Raw genomic sequence first — 25,518 nt, forward strand, 5'->3', positions numbered from 1 at the left:
CCAACCTTAACAAAGCACTGACAGTCTGGTCTTTTTCATGAGGAACACATGTGCCGTAACCAAGGCAGCGAAGGGGAAATAAGGAGAATCTAAGTTAAAATATGGATTCACCCTTAGAGAAGCAAAGCAACTCACAAAGCAATGTCACAAAACAAATACGCAAATTGCAATGTGAAAACAGAGAAAGAAATAGAAAAAATCAACCCACGTCAATTAGTTTCTTAAGGGGACGACAAGATGTACAGTAAATGCCTCTTAAGAACACAGTCTTTCTTGGGGAAAACTTCATCAGGTTTTGCAAAAGAGAAGAAGTTGAACTGATGAAGCCTGTATGAAAGAAAAAAAAAGGTACAGCAAAGGTATGTGTCAGAGCAAAATAAGCAGGGAGAGAAACCAAGCAAATAAATGTTTCCTAGAATTTCTGTTCAAAAAAGTGATGTCAGCATGCAGCATTACCTGCCTGCCCTGTGTGGGGTCGTGCCTTAGCCTGCAGCCCATTTGGTGTGATGTTTGGATGAAAGATGTGTGTCCTCTTTCAGACTAAGGGTGAATAGGGATCCCACGCAGGTGGGATTGCAGACAAAGGGAGGTGTGAGTCCACAGAAAGGTTCATCCGTGGCAGGAGTGGAGGTAAGTCAGGGTTAGAAGAGCAGGAACGTAAGAGTCTCTTGCCTTTTAACACTGCAGAGAAGAAGGGAGACAGGTAAGGGGTCAGGGAAATTCCTTAGAGAAGTCAGTGTAAGAGAAAATGAAAGGAATAATATTCCTCTTAATGTAGGACAATTCCTTATTTGGTGAGAGAAGAGACTGGTTCTTTACAGTCCAGATGTTTTACAGCAGTTACATGTCAAAATTAAGAGCTGTGTAGAATACCAAGCTTGAGATGCAGAAGATACCACAAGTTAACATAGCTGCAAAGCATCAGGTGCATTAAAGCCTCAGAAAATTGAAGTAAATTGACAAATCTGCTTGCAGGGAAAGGAATAGTTCAGCGCAGAGGTACAGTAAGAATTTTTTAAAAAACAAAAAAAAACCCACAAAAAATGTGCAGTAAAGTTTTCTTTGTTCATCTTTGTGGTGTCCCAGCATTGCACAGGATCATCCCTCCCCTCCACTGGCAGTATTCTCGGCTTCCACCACTCTCCGCTGAGGAGTCCCGAGCCACGACGGCCTCTTTCAGCCCACCACACAAGACACTATACATCATCGTTGTTATTACTACTGAGCTGGTGTGCTGGTTCTCCAATAATTCATTGATGCTTAGTGGGGGAGGTACAAATACTGCAGCCTGTGGACTAGAGCTCACTGCTGGGGAGTTCCTCCAGAGACTTCATTTTAAAAGTTATTCACTTTACCCTAAGTTGTCAAGATATATCTGTCAGGGCCCTTAATGCACTTATAGACCTTAACGGCCCTGAGCAGCAAGGTCATTCCACCCACCCATCCACATGGGCCCTGTGCTCTGTTTCAGCTGAGGAACCTATGGACCTACGTTGACGTCTCACATCGAGTCCCGTCTCTGGCCCCCTTCTCCATCTGTTCCTCACCGAGCTCCCCAGAAGGACCCTGGACGTGATCCATCACCTTGCCTTGGATGGGGCTCTCAAAATAAATAGTTATCAGCCCCCTCCCGGCGCTGCCCTCCCTCTCCAGATCCTCTCCAGGTCCCTGCCTGGGCTGGGGTCACCCTTGCCCCCCTCAATTTGTCCTCCCTTGTGGGGCATCCCCACTCTTTACTGCTTCCCGATGGTCTCACTGCTTTGCGTGACCTTGGTTTGCATTAGTGGGGGGGGGGAAAGGCCCGTCCCCTCTCTTGTCACTATGTAGTGAATGTAGGAAACGACAAGGGAGAGAGAGAGGAAAGGTTTGCAGCAGATGGAAATGTGCTGTTTGAAGACAACGTCCCTGTAAAATTGCCGGAGGGCCTATTGATAATTGCTCTTGGGCTATTCTCTACCTACTTGCTGAGACCGCGGGGCATTCACTGAAGAAAGGTTGCTCGAGAGAGAAATTTGACTGGGTTTTTGGGGTTTTGTTTTTCAAGGAATGGTTTTGCCCCTGGGACAAGGGGGGTTATAATTCTTCGAGGCTCGATCTGACAGACCTTCCTATGGGGTAATAAATGCTGATGAATCTAGGAAGAGATGCCAAGGTAATTTATTTTAAGATTAGCTAAAAAACTGACAAAGTCAGGGAGGGAAATTCTGAGTGCACTGGAGAGGGCATCTTGCATTTAAGGGACTAGTAGAGACTGGGGAAATGGGGGAATGTAGGAGGAACAAGAGGAGTGGGGCCTCTTGTCTCTGGGTGGCCACAGCTTCGTACCAAAATGAGGATGTGTAATTACTTCTTGTAACAGGCTTCTTGTATTTGATTTTTTTTTTATCCTGTAAGTTGAGCAAACAGACCCTTAAGCAGTTGCACCGGCTACGTTAGTCTCTCAGCATGGGTGTGTTAGAGGAATGCTGGTGCTGACTTTTCTTACAGACGAGAAATAGATGCTGGGGGTGGGAGATTTACAGTGTCTGTGAGAGTCATGAGGGATTAAGAATGAGCTGCTTGATGGAATGAGGCTCATGATTTGGGATTAGCCTGTACGTCACATATCCCCATCTGAAATGGAGAACATTTGGCAGGAGTGGGAGGGCCTCTTCATAAAACTTAGGCAGCGTGTCACTGGTTAGTGGCCAAAACTATGGACCTGAAACTTATCTTTAGTGACGTTGTTTTTAGTGGGGAGAAGTTTGTGGGAGACTAGGTCAGAAAAAAAGGAGACTGCTGTGGTTGTAATTCATGATGAGAAAGTTTTGTGGTATAGAGAAAGAAGAAAGACAGGAACTTTTTTCTTTTTCCTTTCCCCCAGACTGTTTAGACAGCTGCACTAGCAAAGGATAGAAGGCCTGAGAAGAAGCAAAAAGAGGCTATGGCAGAGGGAAGATGAGGACAGAGCTTGATAATGCTTGTTTTTTCTCATTCTTGGAACAGTGTCCCTAATCTCCCTCCTCAACCAATCTGATGAGATCAGAAATGGACTTCATTTCTCCAAACACTTAGCAAAAGTATTGCTTGCTCTTACAAATCAATGATCTTACTTGTTGAGTGCTATCTTTTTGTAGGAGCATCTTCACCTAGATGCATCCTAGTGAAGATGCTACCCATCCTTTTCACCCTAGGAGAAGAGGCAACCCATCTGAAGCGACACAACTTTGTTAAAGTTCACACTACCATTTGTCCGGGTTTTTTTCCTCTTGTTCATCCAGAATGCTTCTTTATACACAGTAACATGCGATGCCACAAGTCAGTATCAAACTGATTTTTCAAATTTGACATTTATAGCAATCATATCTCCTGAGCACCTGCAGTGATGCTTAAAACTTTTGATACATCAATATCAGTTCAGACATCAACTTCAATCCTCCTCTGTACATACATCTTAACCTTCAGCTGGCCCTTGAAGTTAGGCAACTTCATTAGTGTATATTTTATTTCAGCATCTGGTGGATATATGGATATAGCTATAGTACTCTCTCTTTCCTTTACTCTGTGCATCTGTGTAGCTATATTACAGACCTTATATCAATGAGCTCATTGAAGTGAATGGAAAACCAGTCACATTTATCTAAATCATCTGCTAGTTGAATTGTATGGTCATCGTCCAACTTAATTCTTTAACTTTATCCCTACTGTTTAGCGTGCACTTTATATTCAGTCATTTCAGTTTTGTTATCATAGGCTTAAGATAATGGCTTGGCATAAGAGATGCTTGTTCCTCCTGTGAAATCACCATCAGATAGTAGTTTTTGATGTGCAATGCAGCCCTGTCACTTGAGAGCTTGCCAATACAATATTATGTGCTGTCATTGGAAACTTCTGTAGTGCAGTGCAGTGCCTAGGAATGTTTGTCATCTCAAAAGGGAAGGATCCCTTTTTTATCCTCTTCCATTTGAAAGTGAGTTTTTATGATGCCTTTCAAAGTAGCATTTAACACTAAGATATTCTAAAAAATCTACTTTCAGAATCTGGAAGATATAATGGCTTCCGATTTTGTTTCATCACATGGTACTTGATTGTTCCCTCGTGCCTAAATGTCTCAGTCTACTGCTTTATTGTAAATTTTTGCATTTAGGCTCCAGAGCCACAGTGTAAATATGTGAGTGATTGCTTGTGCACAGAGCTTGGGTGTGTTTATGAAACATGCTAGATGACATAATAAATATTGTAAACATTTTTGTATACATCACTAGCAGTTTTACTCTGCTAGCCTTTAAATAACACCCCGCTATGTATCAAGCCTGCTTTTGAGGCTCAGCACCCATAAAACACAGAGCAGGTGTCGCATAGAGTGCTAAAGCCATGTTTGCAATAATGTGGATGAGGAGCATTTTTTTACGTTTATTCTCAGAGCCTGCATACAATGAAGCCATGTATTGTTGTATTACAAAAGGAATAAGCGTGTGATAAAAACATGGTACTGTAATTAACTGCCACCGGTGCTATGCCAGATTTCTGCTGGTGCCAGCATTTTGCCAGCACCACTTTAATTCTTTCCCCACTCCATCTTCATTCCCTTTCTGCTCTATCTTCGCCTAGAAATCAATTTTCTTTTCCTCCCCACCTTAGTGGGCTGTGCATCCCCAACCTCCTAGTGATTCTTTCCTTCTTGCCTGGTCTCTGCCTCTTTGCCCTGCCCTCCAGCTGCTCCGTTGCCTTGTTTCAAGCCCACCGGTGAACACTCACTCTGCTCTTTTTCCTCCTCCAGTCTCTGCCCACAACTACCTTGCTCGTCCCTGCACGCCAAATGCTTCGCATCTTTCCTCTCCCATAATTTGCTGTAGAGGAGAAAGGGAGAGAGGTTTGTGGAAAAAGCCTGGGAGAAGTCCAGGTTCTTTCAGGTTCTTTCTCCATCTCTCTCTGGGGGCTGCCCGGGAGAAGGAGAGGTGGTTCCAGGGAGGTGGGACCACCAGAGCAGCTCCTCCACCTTGAGGCAGCACCCCAGCCGTTCGCCCGTGGGTCTATCCGCTGTCTCAGAACTATGAGCACAGCATATCCAGACTGTCCGGCTTTCAGCTAACGAGCTTGGCTGGTTTTGGACAAGGCAGTTGTAGAGGCAATAGGTAAGCCATCAAACCTCTAGCCTTGGATTTTGCGCCTGTTATTAAGTGTATGTTGCCGCAGTTAGATCGCCGCTTGTACCTGTTAGGTAGCCTAAAGCCAGCTTGGATGTGCCCTCAGCACATGGCAAAATGCAAGGTACCTTGTTAAGAGGAGAAAAGGAGGAAGAGAGCTTTAAGTGCTGCTCTTGAAACCAGGAGGCTCAAAGTGATCCCTGACAGCCCTCCTTATCTCTCAGCTCTAACTGTGTACACCTCTGCGAGAATCCATTTGCAGGGTAGCAAAGAGCCAAAATGACGTGGAAAAGACAAGGAGACAAGGGTGTGAGGAGGCAGGAAGGGACAGTGGCTGGAAAATTATCCCCCCCTGCCCCCTCCCCCTTCTTCATTGTGCAGAGGTTCAAATAGGATCCAAAGGGCTTTCCTTGAGTTTGATATATCCCAGAAGGGCCCACGGTTCTGTTAAGTTTGGTTCTTTACTGAAAAACATAAGGAGAAACATAAGGCATCGTGTCTCCTATGCCTGTCCATATGTGGCAATGGAGTGATGCACAGTAAATAAGTTAAGGAGACCCGTGATCAGGAATGAAAAGGTTAATTGTAGTGACATTTAAGCTGTTATCTCCAGGCATTGGATGGCTTATGTGCACCCAAACTGGAACCAAAATAGCAACTTGGGTTTAAATCTGAATTTACCAGTGAATCTCGGTGTGGCAACGCTGTGCTTTTACATTCAGAGTGGCCTTTTCCTGTTAAGCAAATCTCTGTCAGATTTGCACAGAAGACACTGGAGCTGACATAAGGGTTTGTCTATCCCCCCTTCTGGCAGTGATTTAACCAAATCAGGTTAGTATGTGGATGAGCCTCCAAAATATTCATGTACACGCTTGAACTACAGGTATGATTTATAGGGCTGGTCTTTTTTTAGTTCCAGCCTATGTATAGATGAACCCTGAATTAACACTGTGCTGAGATAAATGGTACAGTTCATACCTCCTAGAGCTGTTGTTCCAGTTGGCCTGAAGATAAAATAACATCTGTTCATGACAGAGCTTGAAAAAATGTAAGTGAAAAGGGAGCGTCTTCTCTATGATAATACATGAATATTGTGTCTTGACTTGATTTTGGGGATGTTTGCTGTGAATGCATTTATATGTATAAATAGACTATAAGGAAAAAAAGAAACCCATGCAGGAAAGGGCTCAAATTAAAGAACACAAATACCCAAGGGCTGTTAAAAGGTGATGGCAGAATGATAAACTTTGAGGACCCAGTCTAGAAATGGAAGTATTTTGATATTTCATACTTGGACAAAGGACTGAGAGCTGAAGGACCCAAAAAGAGACCGACACTGTGGCTGAGGCAGTGGTAACCATAAGTTTTTCAACAAATGGATCAGGCAACAACTCTCAATTTTTTAATGAAGGTTAAAACTCATCCTGGCAAAAAACTGGCACCTTTTTCGAGCATCTATGTAATGATATTGCTACCTACAAACCCCATCTTGGCCCTACTGGGTCTCCCTTAATTATATCTTTAAGAGAAACTTTGTGTGATCTTCTGCTCTCCTGTTTCTTCTGCCTTCTGATACATGGGAATTTTTCCCTGTGATTTGCATCCCACAGTACTTTGCAGTCCTAACCCGCAGTCCTTTACCACTGACTTGAGGCCAAGGCATGGAAATGCAGATGATTTGGGTGTAGATTTATTGAGTGTGTGCTGGGAGATAATTTGCTTGCATGAAAACTGCTTTATGGAATGAGCCTCTGATGCTCGATGAGGAGAGTTTCGAGCAAGACCAGAGACTGAAATAGTATTGTCAGAGGTAATGCATCTGGGAAAGAGCTGCTTACGAAAATTGCATTTGCATTAAGCCCATAGCAAAACACTTAGGACAAAGGAAGAAACTATGCTTTTAGTGGTCGTTAGCTCTTGGAGAATAATTTCTGGCGTTACTTGGGCTCACTCTGATTGGCCCTTCCAGGTACGCAGCGATGCTGTGAAATTTCCTTTGCCGTTCTGCTTTCTCAGTCCAGGGAGAAGGGAACTGCACTCTATTAAAGGATTTTTTTCCCCTCTTTTACAAGGTTGTTTGTTATCTCGGAATGCAGGCCTGCACTGGAGCGTGTAATTACAACACCATGTCCTGGGTTAGAAAGAACTCAGACACTAAATTGTCCATGTCATCACCTGAATTTGACCATGAAATATAGCACAGAGGGACTGGGAAGGCAGCCTGTAAAGAGGTGAGGGCTGAATGGGCATTTTGGTGCACTGGGCAAATCCAATCTGTTCAATCCATTGCTGCAGTCCCACCGTGGCCATTTAATATTATTACCTGCTTCTTGCCCTTGAAATTGTGCTTCCACCTCTCTTTCCATGAGGTGTGTCTGAGTGGAGGAGGTCAGGGTTAGAGAAGAGTGTAATAAAACATGACTCATTTTACATGGGTGATCAGAGTCCTATTAAGTTGCAAAGGAGTTGATTTTTTAAAGAATGTCTTTTCTTCTTCTCGTTCATTTTTTTCTGTGTGCAGACACTAGAAAATAGAGGTCAGCTCTACTATTCAAGGTGTTCAGAAATACCCCCAAAGCTGGAATAAAACCACTTACACTCCTTTTTGCGGAAATTCTTCATTTTAATCACTTGAGCATCTTACTGTTGCCACAAATTTTGAGGTTAAGGCTTCTTCTGTTCTTCCACTACATGTTAGAGCATAAAAAACTGTCAAGTCACCTATCTCCAGGACCAGGACCCTCTTGCAGGGACCTTCTCTGAGCTCAGAAGAGAAAGGTCTGTGTAAGGCAGCTGTGCCAAGCTGGTGACCGGTACGTATTTCTCTTCTCTACCTACAAGTACCACTTGCTATAGCGCAAAGAGGAAGAACGGTTTGCAGAAGGATATGTATGAGAAAAACAAGACTTGCAGGGAAGTGTTTGTAGTTCTTCAGGCTTAGGGACCAAAAGAGATCTAGGATGACAAAAATGATGGACCGAAAAGAAGAGCAGAACAATGACAGAAAGCAGTAGTTGCAGAACATAAAGACCACCTCTATCTCTCCCTTAGGTGGTATTCTCAACAACCTCACAAAAGGAAGTTTTGGTATGATCGTGTGTGTTTGCATATACATCAAATAAAGTCCTCTGAGTTGTATCAAAATATTTTTTTGTAAATGCCACTGTTCGACAAAAAATATTTAACAAATTTCAGACGGTTGTATTTGTGACATGCAACACCTTCTGCGACACCATTCTCACACACGGTGCCCAGGCACCCTCTCCGCTTTGGATTCCCCACATTATTCACCACACTTACATTACAGTACATTGGTATTAATAAGTGAATATTTTTTTTACGCTTGAAAAGGCTGTGGTACATAGTTATATTTATTCCCCTTATATACTTTCACGATTAACTTTAGGCTTTGGAATAACAAAAAAAAAATCTCAGAATTACATGCTCAAAGGATCATTGCTGTGTTGATGTTCTAAACCACCACAACACTCTGAAGTGACAATTTAGGCTGTGCAATTAAACATCAAGTCAGGAAATGCTAGTGTGGAGACTGTATCTTTGCTTATTTATTTGACTCTTAACAAAGTTTGATAGCTGGCTTGTGCACTCAGTCTCTGTGAATATGAATTGGTGCCTGCAGCATCACTAAAGGAAGAATGGAAATTCTGCAGGACCTTTCTAAGTTAAGGCCATTTCTAAGGTTCTGGATAGCTTTGTGGCTATTTAAAAATAAATGCCTGGTTTCAATACGTGATTGTCCAATGTGGTTCTGCAATGTCCTGAATGCATCAGCTCTGCTCCACTTCGAGTTTCCGATGTGCAACCAGTATGGCCCACTCAAGTTAGAAACAGATCTGGTGAACTAAGTTATCTTGCTGCAAACAGTATGCTGTCAATAACGCTGGCCAGGCTGGTAAGACGCTAGCTTGGTGGTAGTATCAGTATCTGTGGAACTTCTGTCTGAAGAAGAAAAACAGATGAAAAGGCTGTTGGGAATTGTCTTCTGCAATCTGTGTTTTGAACATATACAATGTTGGAAAGATGCGTGCATTCCAAATTTTTGCAGAGATTTTTGCTGTTAAAATCTGATTATGGTTTGTTCTTTTCTATGATGCAAAAAAATTGTGGTTTATCCTGGCATATGTAAGGATCGTTTTCACTGAAGTACTGCAGTAAAAAACAGGGTGCTGAAAAGGTCATGCTGATACGCTCTCATCTCAGAGGAATGCTGCAAAAGAAACGTCCCACTTGTTGGAACGCACCTTCCCTAAGGAAAATAAATGAAGGAGGACTGCTCCATGTGTGTTGTGATACAGACTGGTCTATCTGCTCTTAGGGAGAAAGTCTTCATCTTTCTTTAGTGCGCAGGTAAGTCAGTCATCTCCAATTCCCCAGCTCTTTCTTGGTCCCTTTCAAAAGCTGAACAAGTTAACACGCAAGAGGCTTTCTAGTCTTCAGAAGCAGTTGCCATACTTCGGCATAAACTCCACATCCTTACAAATATATGTGCAATTGTATGTTTTCTTTCCTTCTAAACCCTTTGACAAAGCCATCGGCTCGCAGTGATTTCAGTCACCTGAGTTTTCCAGATTTCTCTGAAACTTTCGCCTTGCAGATTACACTTCTTAAGGTTACACTCACTTCCCATAAAAGGACCTTTGCAATAAGAATTTCCCCATTGTTTTCCATGATGAAAACATGCAGAGAACTCATCTTTGCTGCTCCTCTGCTTCCTGGAAATTGCTTTTATGCCACCACCTTTCCCACATATACCTAGAGCTTTCTTGTTTCTAATGCATCCAGCATATTTCTTAGTTTGGCTCAGTGTCTCTGGATATCTGTTCTTCCTATCAGTTTTCCCTCTTTTTATTTCCAATTTCTTTCCAACTTTACAGTATGACTTGTGCTATGTTAAGGCAGCTATTTTTTTTTTAGTAAGTTTTCAAGTCCTCATAACAGAAGCAATTTTTTTCCACAGTTTAGTTCATGCTTTCCCCTACTCACTTGTCCTTCTCCTGGGATTTATATTCCCACTAGCACCTAGGGAAGCATGCTGGATGTACTCCATAACGGATTAGGTCCCACTTACAAAAGTCAATCTGACAGTATCTACATCAGTGGGGGTTAGGCATCTAAGTGACTGAACAGAGTGGAGATCTTGGAGTCCTGCTGACTTTCAGTGAGACTTAGATCAGATTTTCAGGTGCAAAAAGGTATCTAGCAGCATTTTAATAGGTTAGGTTCCTTGTGCCTCTTGAGTTCAGGGGAATTTAGGTGCTTAATGTGACAGACTGTTGCTGAAATTCTCCAGAAATGCTTTTCTGTACCTGCAGGCACCTCAAAACCTTGGAAAGCCAGGCCGGAATTACTCTTGAATATGGAACGTAAGTTGCTAAGGCTGAGGCACTTTCGAAAATGTCAGTGAAAGCTTTTATTTGCCCTCAGCCTGCATCAGCCCAAGTTCTCTCATAACTCTAAAGCCCACCCTTACAAAGTTTAGTATTGCTCTTCCCTCATCCCACTGGGAAATACCAGGATCACCCCAGGGCTTTTCCAGGATGCAGTCTCTCCTTCTTCTCTTATCTGCCGTGTTGAATAGAGGATAATTTTGTTGCTTAAGGTAACATCTGCTGTGCATATGACTTTTGCCTGTGAATTTCAACTGAGCAGGCCACATAACCACACCATTACAATCTTTCTTGAATGAATTGGAGATAAACACAATGTTTACAGGGGAATTATATTCAGTCTCTTCTAAGAAAGGTTAAGAGGCCTATTCCTTCAGGACATGTTGGAAAACGCTCTTTTGGACATTTTCACAGTGTCCCAGTAGTTACTGCTGATCAGTGTGTCCCCACCACCACTGCATCTGTGAAGCAGTGTAGGCTGTGGAAGACAGTCACTCCGACAAAACTCTGTTAGCTTTGATGGTACAGATTAATCGAGCTTCAGTGGTAGAGATTAAAGGGTTTATCAGAAGCTCTAAGGCTGCAGGTTAGTGAAACAATGATTCAGAAATGCACATACAAAAGCTTCCCTATTCAATTCTTATTTTACTAGGATCTGTGTGAATTTCCTAACTGTAGGGAGAAAGGTTCCTCCGAGTCCTGATCAATGGAATAGAAAAAGTAGGAAAAGGGTGCCAGCTCACCTGCTCTGCTGGGAGTCTCCTAACCCCTTCTTGGATGTTGTATGCAAGACTGAAAGGATGTTGCTGTCCTCCAGTTGCTCTGCATTTGATGCTGAAACACAGCCCCTAACTGTGGCTTTCTGGTTAACAAGGTGAGAGGTATTATAAGAAAAGGACCATACACCTTTCTTGTGCAAAAAGTCTATCTGGAGGAGTTGTAATTGTCTGGCTGCCCCCACACCATTTCTCTTGATGTAGCAGTCCAATTTAACCATGCCAGAAGTCCCAGCAGCACAGGCAAATCAAAGTGATTCACAGTTTGGGTAAATTGCCTGCGATAACTAAACCCGAAGCACTGCCTCCCAGAAGGGAGGAGCTGGCTGGCAGAAGCCCACGTGCCAAGACCCTTGGCCACCTTTGGACCACCGGTCCAGTGGAGCAGCCCAGCGGCACAGCACTGCGGAGAACGGCCAGGACGTGATGAGGACTTGCCATGCCAGCCGGCTGGCCGTGAGCAGAACATCTGGAAAACGTGCAGACAATGGTACACTCCGAGCCTTCTCCACATTAGGTGGCTTTGCTAAATTTCTGGGACTTTAAGGGCTATATAAACCCAAGCTTCTTGGCAAACTGAGTGCTTTTAGCTAACAGTCACTTTACAGACTGTAGCCAGAGCTCTCAGTTCAGAAGAATTCAGATTTTTAATTTTAAAAGTCTCACTTACTTGCCCTTTCTGTCTAGCATTCATGGGGATGTTACATGCCTAAACAGGTTTTGCATAATGGGATCTTCGTTGTGTTTGGTTATAATTTGTAAGTTGGCTATGTCCCGAAAATTCATTTCCAATTCCTGCTAAAGGTTTCTTAAAGAAATCAGGCTATGGAAATATCAGCCTCACTGTTCTCTCTTTTCACAGAGAATTACATGGTCTGTATACATTCCTTCACTTTCCAGTCTGCATTACCAGAACCGTTTTAAAACAGCCAGAACCAAAGGAGTTTTATAAGTGCTCAGGAAAATTTCAAAATTATTTTAATTTCATTTGTCCTTTACACCGAATAATTATTTGCTTTTAAGAATGGTTATCTAAGTATTAATTCTGGTTGCAATGCTTTCATTTGTTCATTTTCCACATAAAAAATGTTTCAAAACTTGGGTCTTTTTTCCCTCTAAAAATATCCCAACATGTGGCTGTACTGATTAATCAACATTGTCAGCACAAAACCTCTTTTCCTGCCCACACAAAAGTGAAACAGCGACTGACCACAAAAAAAGGAGAAAATTGCAATAATTGAGGAAAAAACACAGTCAGAGAGTTCTAATGGATGCAGAAGGGAGGTTACAGGGACAGAGATTCAAAACTATTTTAAGAAAAATGAATACAGTAATCAGAAGCAAACCAAGGAGTTACTCATGTACAGAAAACACCACATGTATGTTTGGGATCAGATCTTCCGAGCACTTGCCATGGCATGTCTTTGAAGCGGGGACATTGTGTTCAGGGCCCTTTAGGTCCAAGCATTCCATCAGGCTTCTAAGTACAAGGATGAAACTCCAATGCAGGACGAATAAGAGCACAAACTCTGAGCAAGAAACAAGAACAAGAAAAATCATATGACGGTTACTGCAGACTTGGCAAAGAAGACCATGATGCTGACTACGGATCAAACCAGGAATATCAGGAGTGACAAATTAGAAGGCAAAAAAGTTTACGAAAGGCAAATTTACAAAAATCAAAATGCAAAAGCTGGTTATGTCCTGTAGTGCATCCTCAACAATTAAAAATGAAACAAAAACAGTGAGCAGGGAAACCAATTCATCCATTGCTTTCGTAAATGCAGTACTGGAATGTTACATGCCTGCCAGGTTGGCCAGTCAAGCATGCCACTATGCTAAAATGAACTGTAGAGTGAAAAGATAATTAAAGGAAAAAAGAAAGGAAAAACTGAACTGAAAAATAAATATCAAGTTGAAAAAAAGGATTAAAGTGCAAAAAATACAAAAAGGAATGTAGTGTAACTTCCTTATGTATGGAAGCATTAATTGAACTGAAAAGAAAACCTCGTCCGAAGTTTTCAACTTGAAAATACCTGGTTTTCCCATTACACCCCCCTTTTCTTATTTGATGATTTCCATGTTGTGCTTGCTGGTTGTTCTGTTTGCTGTTTGTCTTATTGTGCTGGTCTCCTCATTGCATGCAGTTTTCTATTTATCTCAGCATAATAAGCCCTTGTAGTTCCAATGGTCAGGAAAGGTGCTTCAAATATTGGTGCACTGGGGTACAGCAATACAGTGTTTGACTACCCCTGGTTTTGCTGACATAATTTTGGAGAGGTATTATGTGCTTGTGAGGATTGCTGACCGCTCTACAAATTGTGCATTAATTTTTTTACAGATTTGCTAATATTCCACAGACAGCAGGCACTGTAGTCCTGCATGATGTTTTTCCCTGGGATGGAAAAGCTGATTTTTACACCTTTCCTAAGCGTACCCTGAAAGAATGAAGCCTTCCCCACAGAGAATGCCTGACTTTGGTATTCTGCTGCCATGAAAGATTTGTCTTGTCTCAGCTGCTCACGGCCAGGTTGACTTCTGACTCTCCTGAATGTCAGAAGGAAACAGAGTTCGAAACTTTATTGCTGCTGCTGGTGCTGCCGCCAGAAGACAATACAGTATTTTCAAAGAACTCCCGTAACAAATCCATGGAGTACTTTGAATTCCTCTGGTTTATAATATACGGAGCCATAAGGAAAAAACCTACCTCCTCATTCTGCCTCTTCCAAGGAGGACATTAAAGTGACAGATTTAAAGGACATTTACAACTCCGTTGAGCCAGGAGGACTTGATTGCGTTTTTCCACATAGGAAGGAGGTGTTGGGTATGTGTGTGTTCTGGGATGATATGTGGCTGCTGCCGGCCTTTCCAGATGGCCTGTGATGTCATTGCTAAAGATCCCAAAATCTGCTGCATGAGGAAAATCGTTTCATGGCCCTCTGACACATTTTAAAATGGTCTTTGCATAAATTTAAGGGACCAAGGAGACAGGAGAGTAAACGGAAGGTGACAGAAGGGAGAAAAGAGGAGGGTATTCACATCTCTGAATAGGCAAGGCAGGCGCAAAACCGCGTGATTAGCACCGTTAGCTTGCCTGTATAACAATTTTGAAAATCTCCATCGACTGGCTGATTAATATCGGACCAGTTCCACAGGAGGAGTCCCCTCTCTTTTGAGAATAGCAGTATTTCTTCATGAAGATGAGGCCGGGGCCACCGAAGATGAAAAACACGGGCTGGGACCACATGGTTCACACCCGGCGGGTGTTGGGAACGCACATGCTCCTCCTCCTCCTCATGGGGAGAAAAAGTGGCCTGAGCAGGTTTGTAGCTCTCTGTTCATCGTCCTGCCGAGCTGAGCTGTGGCTCGAGACAGCAGGCAGGGCTGGCGAAAGGCACCTGTGCCTAGAAACAGCCCGAAGGGCTCAGCTGGCAAAGGAAAACATACGGCAAAAATGCTCCCGTGCTGCTGCTCGAGCCGAGCGGATGGGCTTTCCTTGAGACCATCTCGTGGGAGAAGGGGAAGGGGGTCGGCTGTCAGCCGGGACCAAGTCCCATTTGCAGAGCAGCAGGAGAAACCTTGGCGGATGTTCCTGCATGGCAGAAGAACAGAAACCTCCATCCTGCGGGGCTCTGACTCCAAACCTGCCCCACGCAGCTGAACGTGCCGTTTTCGGGAGCAAGCAGTGATGCAGAAAGTGCACCGGGATGCGATAAACACGCACCCTGCCCCCCGCCGCTCTCCTCGCCCCTCACATCCACTCAGGCAGTCAGAAGTCTTTGAGGAGAACCTCCGCAGCCTCCCGTCAGCCCGGTTAATGCACATTTACCCGTCAGAGCAAAGAAATGCCAGTGGTCTTGGCCAGAGATCTGGATTATACATTTTAACAGCAGGGTCTTGCTTTTGTTCCTTAAAGCCATCTGAAAAATAAAGTCATTTACAGTGCAGGTACAACGGACTTTTTGTTTTCCTGTGAAATGCACCTGCCCGGTGTTTGATGAGGACAACATACACAGCACAGCTAATGAGCCCAGACAGCATGAAACTATATCCTGAATTGAGGTTTGAGTTTTGTGGAATCCTGGTACCATTTTCAATAAGATTTTTTTTGCTCTACATGTTTGGAAGAGGAACAGAGGGACTGAACGGTGTCAAGAAATTTTTTGCTTGAAAATATTCTTAATTGAAAAATAATTCTTATTTTTACTGTTGATGGTGCAAATGTCCTATATATATTCAGTTACATCTAGATCTTACTCACAGCTGCACAGAAATTGGTAGGATCATTGCACAAACTGAAACCTATTGTGTCTACCAGAAGAATGCATCTTATGAAAAATTCATTTTTCTCATGAGAATCTAACAGGTGCAGGAAAGCATTAAAGAATATGCCACAGACATGCAGCTCTAGACAAGATATGTGAGTCGTTACTGAGAGTAGGGGAGTTAAATTTATAAACTCCCAAAGTAATCAGCAAAGCTGTTGAACAAGCAAAACATTCGAGAGTTTTCAGTGAAGAGAGGAGTAAAAAAAGTACCCAAACCAGTGCAAAACACACAAATTTATTCTACAGCAGAACTTAAGGAATGCAAATAAATGGAAGCACATAAAACGGCCTTTAAGAAAACAGGTTCAACCCATGATATAAGCATCTGGGAATGAGATAGCGAGAAGCGAACAGAAGAGGTTATTGCAGTCTTATGTGTCAACAGTTGCAAAGGGAAAGACTACCCAGGAGAAGAAAATGGCTTTGTACTCAATCAAAAGAGCTGAGTGCCAGTATTAGAAGGAGGGATTATCCAGTACGTGAAGATGCTGAATCGAAAAGGCCATGGCCTGTTCTTGTTACTGCAAAATTCTTCGCTGTACTTAGCTACCGTGCTGTCTGCATGCGTTGTTTCAATACTTGCTTTCAGAAAGTACCAGGCTTGAGGGTATTCCACTGGCCTCCACGGCAGCCTCCAGCCTGTCAGGAAGTTCACAAATCAAATTTTTGTTTTGGGCAGTGAAAATCAGGACTTCGGCTTCAGGCTGCAGGGGTGGGATCTGTCATCCCCTAAGCTGAGAAGTGAAGAATATAGGTTTCTTCAACTGTGAGAGTTGTCTGGACTCCCTTTGTAGTCCAAGGAAGAAAAAAATAATCTCATCCAAAACAGGTCATGAACTGCACCAGAGAGGTGCCTGTTTCTTGGCATAAACTCTAAAGGAAGTTGATGGTAACCAGCCCGTGTGGAGGGAACTCTATTACCTGAGTTAGGTGAAGTGAAACCCATGCCAGATTTCTACCCTTAAGAGACTGAAACTGAGAAGAGCAGAGAGACACTTCCAAACTAAACCCAAGCTCTTTTACTGATGCCTGTTCCTCAAATAAAGAAATAAAACTTAGGAATGGTGACCTCATCAGGCCTATTCATTGATAGGGTTGATTAAATAAGTCGGGGAATATATGCACAACTCTGAACAACTATTGGAGCATGACATATACATCTGTGTTCCCATACCTCCACATTTTTATCCTCCTGATACATTTCTACGGGTGCTTTAAATGATGGACTGAGGGCAGCATCCTCCGAGAGGGAAACGGAGTGCAGTGGGATGCAAACTGAGAAGGAAGTTCTTGGAGCTGCTTTCTGCTGCGGAGTTTTTCATGATTGTGACTCTGTAACTTTGCTACGTCTCGCACCGCTCAGAAATCCTCGCTGAGCGCTTTCAGATGGGAGCTGGGGCAGGCACTCCTCTGAATTTAAAAGAGCCTCAAAGCACCATCAGCAAAACTGTAGATTTAACAACATAAAGGAAGCCAGCTGACTGCAGGGCACCTTGCCAACAACTTCCCTGACTCAGAAAATCCATCTGACATACCTGCAACACCAAGTACACGATAATCCTTTTGCCTCACAAGTAAATTTGTTTTGTACATTCTGAACAGAAAAAATGTTGCACCCCCCCATGCATTTGCTTTCCTCTTAAGACTACACAATATGATCCTGCTTGAGCAGAGATTCAATAATTGCTTGACATAAAAAGGACATATTTATAGCAAATATTTAATGAATTACCCTTAAAGTCTTACTGGACACCTCTGATAAAATCTTTAATGTGGTCTCAGAATGGGAGATACTCTGTACTTTTTAATCAGGGTAAAAGTGTGAGCATCGTGCAACTTACCACTGCACAGTATAAAACACACATTAAATATATTGAAATTGCACAATACCTAGATTTTAACACTTTGTTTTGACCAGATGCAAAGTGAAGGACCAGAAAAACTGACCTCTCATGCTTCACTGCACTGTCTCTGACACCTGACTACACTGTTCGAAGATAGTGCGATGCCTACTGCTGTGGATGGCTGGAAATGAAGGGGAAGGCAGCACTTTGACATAAAATCCCTTTCTGCAGTGAGTTCGGGTGCAGTTGGTGGTGAGGTTCTGGTAAGGAATTGAGAGTCTGTTCCAAATTAGAAAAACTTTTCTTCCCAGAAGGTCCTATGGGAGCGGAGAGGAAGGATTGCAGATGGGCTCAGTGTGGCCATCCCTGTGTAGATAATGAATGAGAAACCTGCACAGTTGTATACATGGAAAGAAAAACACTTAAGTCTGTGATGAAAGGCCAGATGAAAAAGGAAAGTGTTATAATTCAACAGAATATGAAAGACAGCAGTGGGACATCCTTTCTTCTAAGGAGACAGGTTACTATATCACTTCCCTGCAATCACAGCAGGAATGATGGATTAGTTGGAAGGGAAAATTGGTGCCTGAGGCACTTCTGACTTCAGTGTTTCAAGTTGTCCACAGTCCTTCGTAGCCTTCACCCAAACATGAAACCCTGTAATGAGCATAGGGAATTACTAAGGGTGAGAAGTGCTCTCCCTAGTTATTTCCTGAAATCCAAGCCTGAAAGAAAGTACCAGCTTTCAGGTGCATGCCAGACCCTTTGTATTCATTGTACCTTCAAAAGGGGGATGCCTCTGGGCTGGACCCGAGCCCAGCTGAAGAGATGGTCTTTGTTTTAAACTGCAAGCGAGCCTGGTGAGATTCTTCTCTGATGAAGGTTTGTTTCATTCTGGGCTATCTGAAAAATGTTTTAAACTTGTTTTATAGTCTCTTTTGTTGAACAAACCTTGAAGGAAGCCAGAACTAACATCTTCTTCTAACCTGTGCATGTAAGAGAGGGGAGGCAGAACTGCAAAGAGGTGGGACTATCTACCAAGACATGGGAGGCCAGGCTGCAACGTATGATTGAAACCTGCACTGGTTTTGTTGCATATGGGACGGGAAGAGTCAGCCAGCAAAGAAAGAAGCAAGGTGAGAGAAGGGTGCTATAACCTTTGCAAGAAGCATGTTTCAGTGCACCCGCGTGTTCTGCTCCACACAACCTCAGCTTGTACTGGAAAACAGGAAAGCAAGACTCTCAGATTTTCACAATTGCCCAGAAAAACTCAGAGGTAGGACTTGACCATGTCTGAGTGGGAGATATCCATAGCAGTCAGCAGCCAGCAAGCTTGGAAAGGTAAATTACCTCCTTTAGTCCAACAAATGATACCTTACGTTAAATACGATTATTTAAACGTCATGATCATCAGTGATATCATTACTCATTTGAAGAGAAGATGGAGAGTTGCACAGTTTACTGAGCCATTAATTGGTGGCCTTTGGGAGGTGCTGCACCTTCAGTTTCTACCCCTAGTCAAAAAGGAGGCAAGGTCAAGAGCCCTTGGTCCGTAAAAGCTGAGCTGATGGGATCCCAGAGAGCACATATCATACCTTAATTCTCTATAAAATCTGCTGCGAGCTGCTCTTGTTTAGGTGCATGCTTAGGATTTATTCCAATAGGTGGAGCTTGGAAGGGCACCACGTCCTCTTCTCATCTGGTTCTTGGGACACCACTGGGAACAGTCTAAGTTGCGTGGCAGCAAATGACGGCTGTAATCTGGCCACAAGCTACCAAGGCTGAACCCGGCTGAGTGGCACCCACTGTGCCTCCAGCTTCATGGCTAGGGTGGGTTAAAGCATGGTAAGAAACTGCAAGCTGGTGTCTCAGGTCGGGGAAGAAATTAGCAATGAGCTGTGGAAGGATATGCTTCTGGGGCATGTAATTGAAGATCACATGGCAAGAAATTGTGCAAACTATTGCAATCACTTCTGGAATATATCCCTGAATTTGGCTCTTTACTTGCTTTACAAAGGAAAAAGTTCAAGGTTTTAAGTAATAAAACATTTGTCTATGAATAAATAGCTGTAAGAAAAAGGATCAGGAGGAACTACCAAAGCAGGAGATAGAGGAAAACATCTTTTCTTTGCAACTTTTAGCATCCTCACACTTAAATATAACAGATACATTTCCCCTTCTTAGGGCTTCTTACAGGACCTTTCTTTCTCTTCCTTTTAATCTTGAATACCACTGCATTTTCAGCAGCAGTGAAGTGGGCTGGCAGCAATTCTCAGTTCATTTTTTTGTTATAAAAATTAAATTGGGTATGATGAGCTTTTGTAAAAGAAAGCGAGAACTGAAAATATCCAGAAAGTCACAAAGTACCGCCAAAAAGACATTTGGGAAGGGGTGAGGCTGTTTAAACTTACATTCTTCCCACTCTGGGCCAGCTGTGTTTCTCTTCTTCTCTCACACCCATCTTGTAAGCAGATGGAGTATTTTGAAGTGTTAATATAACGGAAAATAAGCCAAACTAGATTCTTAAAACAGCTCCTAACTTAGTGTAGTTCAGCTTAAAGCAGCCTGGCTATTCTCAGTAACTGCTGAGTAGCATAGCCAGACTAGGTGAGGAAAAACTAATTTGGCTTTATTCACTTTCAGAGGATTTTGGTGGTGAATACTGCAGGTAGAGCTGGAAAAACTGGGTAGTGAGTCTCTCCACCTGTGCCTTACTTTTTAGATTTAAATATTTGCCAGTGGAAGTTGCACGGAAGATGCAGTGGGGGGAAAAAGAAAGAAAAAAAAAACAGGACAAAAAGAAGTTACAGTTTCATTTAGATTTACTTTGTGCACGAGTCCACTGGTGAGGTTTTTAGACTCTTTCTCCCACTCCTCACATGGATAAGGACAGACATAATGAAGATTTGCTGAGATGAATACTTCACCCTTTCCCTAAAGACCAGTAAAGCAGCGTGTAGTGATGGTGATGTTCTCACTGTATAAGGGTGGGTAAGAAGAGTTTTGTGCCTGGATTGGTACACTTTCATGACAGATATTTGAGCTGGAGATAAGCAGAAGCCTGTCAATGACACCGATATGACGACTTATACCTTATCAGCAGTGGTCCATGACTATTCCCTGATTCAGGAAGGAAAATTCTCCCATCTGCTAGTCCAAATGTATTTGCTGCTAATGACATCAGCGGTTGGGCCCAGGGCATCCAGACTGGCAGCTATGCCAGACAAAAGCAGAGCAGGTTTTGTGCAAGAGCCTCCATTTTGGCTTTAGTTACACACAGTGTCCTGATTCGCTGCTCCTTCTGCTGTAAATCAGAAGGAACTGCATTTCAAAAAAAAACCTCCATGAAAAAAAAGATTTGTAAGGAGTTTTTTCATATGTGTTGTGAATCCCACCAAAAAAAAAAAAGCATGTGAAAGCAAACTCTCAGTCCTGCACAGAGCTAATCCCCGGCAGCCAGAGAGGTACTGGGCACTCGAGAGGTCACTTGCAAAGTAAAGCAGTGTCTCTATTTGTGCCCTAATTGCAGCAAATTTAAAGAAAACATTGCAAAAGGTGAATATCAGTTGCCTCAAAGAAACTGAAACCTTGGATGCACTTGTCTGGATGACTGCTTTCCTACTCTGATTTAGGCAGTGGCTTCTGAACAGTGGAAATAGGTCCCTGAGATCTCCCCAAGTCTGTGCTTGAAGAAGGACTTTTCAGTGCAGTGTGATGCCTTTAGGTCTTCATAATTCTCCATGTACCCTTCAAAAGGTTAAAGGATTTCAATTTAGCAGATTTGCAGAGGACCACATGTTCAGTTATCTGCCTTATCTGACTTTTGAAGAGGGCTTCCCAGGAACATTTAAATTGCCTAAAGGTTTTCATCTGGCTGCAGGAGGATGGTTTAAAACTGAAACATCCAAATATAAATCATTAAGGCCCCAGCTGCAGTACTCGAGCCATACAATACCTTAGGTGGCTGGCCCCCCATCCACCCAAGACAGATACTATGAGCACATGGCCAACTGCGATAGCAGGAACAGCAGTGAGAAATGGCCTGTGTCTTCCTTCATATTACAGGGAGTTCATCCCTGGCTTTGCTTCTGCATTTGAGGTCATCTATCATCCCTCTGGAGAGGGGAAACAGTTTGACTGGACATGAACTTTCCTGGAAGCCTTTGTTGTATGTAAATCCAGACTGACAACCCTATCTGTAATGCATGTCTGTCATGCATGCTATGTACATGTACATGATACTCCATATGTGTACCTGGAGTTTCATGGCTGATTCTGGTACTTGCAAGTCTGGTATTGGCTTTCCTAGCCAGGTCAATGTTAAAGTTTGGCTCTAAATGCAGGTCCAGACAAGTGTGATCTGAAAAGAAATACAGTGTCATGAAAACCTGTTTGCAATAGTTTATTCTAGCATCTATTCCAAAGTTCTTTTTGGGTGCTGGTGCTAAAAAGACTCTGTGTCGACTTATATATTGGGAATTAAAATCTAGGTCTGGCACCTCAGAGAAGCTAATTGTGAGACTGGATTTCCTAAAATAAGAGCAAAGGCTCATTGCAAGTCAGCTTGTGGGAGATATTCTGTTCTTACAAATCTTGCAAACTGCTGCCATTCCAGTTCTTACACCGGTCTGAGACAGGACATTAGCCAGGTTAGATCTAACTGATAGATCCAGAGACATTTTGTGCTCGAAAGCAGAGAGTAGACCGGTGGCTGCAGGATGAAAATCAGAGCTCAGAAAGGGAAGGACTGGAGGTAGATGGGAGGTGGAGAAAAAAGGAAGAAGGGAGTGCAGAGATGAGGAAATGAATCAGAGAAAGAAGGAAAACAAAAAGAAATTTAGAAAGACAGTAAAGGGATGTGATGAGAGAAATAAGAGAGTAAAAGGCAGGCAAAGGGGAAGTGTGAAGATGGTGAGAAAGATAGAGGAAGTGACATAAGCCAGGCTTGGTAAAAGAAACAATAAAAAACAGAGGGCAGAGCGAGGAAGGGAGTGATAAATGGGAAAGAGGTAGTAGCTGCAGCAAGGTAATAGACGTAACAGTATGTTTTACATGAGGCTGCATAGCCAAGCTGAAGTGCTGCACAGATTGCAGACGTGCAGCTTACCCTGAGCAAAGCACATGCTCGCAAGTTCAAACACAAGCACACCCACGCCCGGCCACTTGCACGCCTCCGCACACACGTTATCCAGCAAAATGAAACTTGAGATTCTCAGTTCAGTCTAAGTTTTATAAGCCGTAAAGAAAAAACGGACAGATTTTTTTTGCATTGGCTCAGTCTGGGTTAAAGAGGAAAAGTTGTTCAGTCTTCGATGAGGTCTTTTGTTCCTCCTCTCTCCAAAAGCGTATCCACATCTGTGTTCAAATGAGCGTTCGTATGGGCAGCCGCAGTCCCGATGGAAGTTGCGCATTATGTCGCGATAGACCTTGCCACTCGATGTGGAAGTGTGTGATGCAGCAGGTGATGGGGCTGGGCAGGGGATGGGAAGTTGCAGCCCCTTCAGACCTCCGGCACGGCTCACCCTCTTCCATTCTTACAAACCTAAGCAAAGCAGGACTTTTGAAACCTAGGTTTTTGTCCTCTTGTGGGAACTTCAGCTTTCCCGAGCACGTTCCACGCATTGCTCAGGTGAAGGTGGCACTTGGGTTATGGGATTAAAGGCTCATCTCCACAGACACAAAGGCAAGTAGAGGAATAGCCAGGAGGGGAACCCCCCAGAGCCTGATCAGAGAAAGGAGCACCCTGGTCTGGCTCCTGCCAGGGCTGTCACAGGAGAATGCAGGATGCATGCAATTAGCATAGAGTTTTCTGAAGAAATAGACCAAGTGAGAAAGAAAAATAATTGGGGAATGTTCACTTTCAATATGATAAGTTTTGAAGACGCATCTTTCTCAAGAGGCCAGTTTGGAGGTATGAAGCTCTTTTTTTGAGTGATTGCTTGATTTTGATTTTTTAAATTACTGTGTAATAGGAACAAGGACTCTGGAAGACCTCACTCTGTATATCTGCAGGCAAATCTGCTTGGGAGACTGAAAAAGACTGCTCTGCTCTTCTGGCCTAGAAGAGCAAGTAAAATGCTGGTACATGGACCACCTCTACACTCAAAAGTTGCATCAGTTTAACTGAGTCAGGAAACAACTGAAAAAGTTGAAAAGTAACTTTTATTTGTTTCATTTGCCTTGATTCCTCACTGATTACACTAACACTATGCAAGGGCTCCATACATTTAGCTATATAAGTTTCTAAACTGACCTGTTGAGTCTGTGTGACCTCTGTGTGCACAGATGGCTATAGAGACGATGGAAGAAAGCGGCTAGGTTGCAGGGTCTGTTAAATGTAAAATAGAAGATGAGTGAGACTTTTTAAATTTCCAGCTTTATGCACTGTGCAGACAGGAAACAGTGCATTTTATTTATATGATTATATTAATTTTGGTTCAGAAGTTAATAGCATAATTCCCTTTGTGGGACCTGTCATGCACTGAAACTAAATCATCCCCCGTGGTGTAATATGAAAGGGGGACTGTGGACTCAGGAGAGCCATTTCCCTGTCATTAGCAAATTTCATCCTTATGTCTGAATACCAAGTACACTGTCCACAGTGCAACTGAGTATTTTTCCTAGCTGCAGAGCATATTGTTGCCTTTGAAGAGCACCATAATTTAGCAATTACAAATTCTGTTTTTACTCCTTGGAGAGGATTGTCTGTGAACATTTTCGTGGATATATCCTCCCTCCTTGCAAACTGCTGCACCATAAGGGTACCTGAAAAGATGCCACATGGGATCTGTATCCTGCCAGAGCAAACGCTTGAGCTCATCCCACTAAAAGCCATCACACTCTTGTGCAAGTCCTCCGTCCTACCTGGATTTGGCAGCTTTTACATTAAGAAGTGTGGACACAGCTCATTTTCCTCAGCCAGAGGGCTCCACCCTGTGCACTCCCTGTGCTCAACCTGAAGTTCAGGGGGAATTGGGGGGATGTAGGTTCACTTCCACTTATGCCCAAGGGTAAATGGAAATGCGTATGGAGCAGCGTCCCCCTAATCCATCAGGGCAAGAGTCCCACCAGCTGCCAGCACCCTGGCAGAACTGGCAGGCATCAGGGTACCGGCACTACCCCAGCTGGGCAGTCAGCCTCGAGCAGTGACGAGAGACGAGCACAAGAGGCTTCATGGGTGTTCGTGGGAGGTAATGAATTCCCATCTGGATGGAAGTGGGAAAACACAGGAGCAGTGGTGTCCTGCTCAATAAGAAACATGGGGCTTGTAACCGTGATATGGGAAACACCGTATGACAGGCAATATCTGGTGATCCTAGCACCAGTGAATGACAAAATATAGTAAGGAAACTCTTTTGGTATCATTAAACCCTGACAAAGAAGAGTGAGAGTGTGTGCGTGCACACACACGTGCACACTTGGGCATGCACTGTACACATGCCCAAACTGGGAAGTAAATAATTCCGGAAAGAATAGGAAATGAATTTCCAAAGCCATGAACTGAGGGACTCGCTGCTGCCTGCTACGTAGCTGGGAGCAGGGATCTGGAAGCCAGGTGACCTAAGCTTTATTTCTGCCTCTGCCACTAGCCTGCACTGGCCTTCTCTGTGTCTCAGATGCCCATCTGTGACCTGAGGGTATAGACTGAAGGGTTCTCAGCTTCTAGAGTGAAAGGCACTGAATGAAAAGCATTAACTGCTGATAAGGGATGCTGATGGCACGCTTTTTTTATCACGGTGACTTTCTGAGCGCTGCACAGGCAGAAGCGCCCAAAGTTTGTTTCTCTGTAAACTCTCCCTCCTGTTTCTCTTTCCATATGGCTGGGCTGGCGTCGCCAATTAAAAACAAAGAGAACATTAGGGAAATAATGAAAGAGAGGAAAAGAAAGATATACAGAGCAGCAATTAGAGAAGAGACAGCTAAAATAGGTTCATGATGGCAGGGATTCCTTCATGTTTGAGGAATGTGTCTAAGGTGAAGCTTTTCTACTGTAAAGGCAATTTTGTGCTAATAAATGGCCCCCCAAATTCTTTCCT

The sequence above is a fragment of the Harpia harpyja genome, chromosome 8, assembly GCF_026419915.1.
Source record: "Harpia harpyja isolate bHarHar1 chromosome 8, bHarHar1 primary haplotype, whole genome shotgun sequence".
In the NCBI taxonomy this organism is placed as follows: domain Eukaryota; kingdom Metazoa; phylum Chordata; class Aves; order Accipitriformes; family Accipitridae; genus Harpia; species Harpia harpyja.